Genomic DNA, 683 nt, shown 5'->3' on the forward strand with positions numbered 1-683 from the left:
AAATCTGGCTTGACATATCATTCGAAGCAATTGTAGATATCGACAGGATAGTGGATACGTAGAATTTCCTATAAGTGGTTAACTTAACTAAGCTCAAAATGACCTTGGACACTTCATCTATACGAACGTAAACGTATTTCCATGCTGCCCGCTATGCTGCCACTCAAATGACAGTCTTTTTGAGGAGCACGTTTGAATATCCTGCTGTAACATCTATGTTGTTGGATCAGCCTTGTTGGCCGTACACATGCTGAGCATCTCAGCACTACTCACATATATTAAAAACCCTATTTCGTTGTAGTCATTTCTTTGGCGATTTGTAAAAGCAATTTAACACCGATACTTGTTTGCCTGTAACTTGTTGATAGCGCATGAAGAAGAAAAAAGCCATACACATATTTGCAAAAAATTCTCCGTACCAGGCTCGAACTGGTGACTTCGGACTTATTAGGTCCGCACTCTAACCAACTGAGTTAACAGAGACACATTATTCTTGATCAAAGTATTACAGAATCAATTTTTAAGCCCAATCATATCGAAATCTGAATTCTTTATCAACAGGGAGACCGTCTTGTCTAGATTAGACCTAAAAATAGTATATTTTTAGCGGCTATTTTCAAAAGTGGCGAAGCCCCAAGAAAACACACATGGCTCAATATATGCTTTTCAAATTATATAGTTCA

At 37.8% G+C, this 683-nt stretch overlaps 1 non-coding gene across 1 annotated transcript; it reads right to left on the minus strand.

The window, feature by feature from the left end:
• Positions 1-409: 409 nt before the first annotated feature.
• SARC_30120 lies at positions 410-483 on the minus strand. The gene has a single exon. It is a non-coding gene; the product is annotated as a tRNA-Ile (tRNA).
• Positions 484-683: the final 200 nt, after the last annotated feature.

This window comes from Sphaeroforma arctica (assembly GCF_001186125.1).
Source record: "Sphaeroforma arctica JP610 unplaced genomic scaffold supercont1.401, whole genome shotgun sequence".
NCBI classification, from domain to species: domain Eukaryota; class Ichthyosporea; order Ichthyophonida; genus Sphaeroforma; species Sphaeroforma arctica.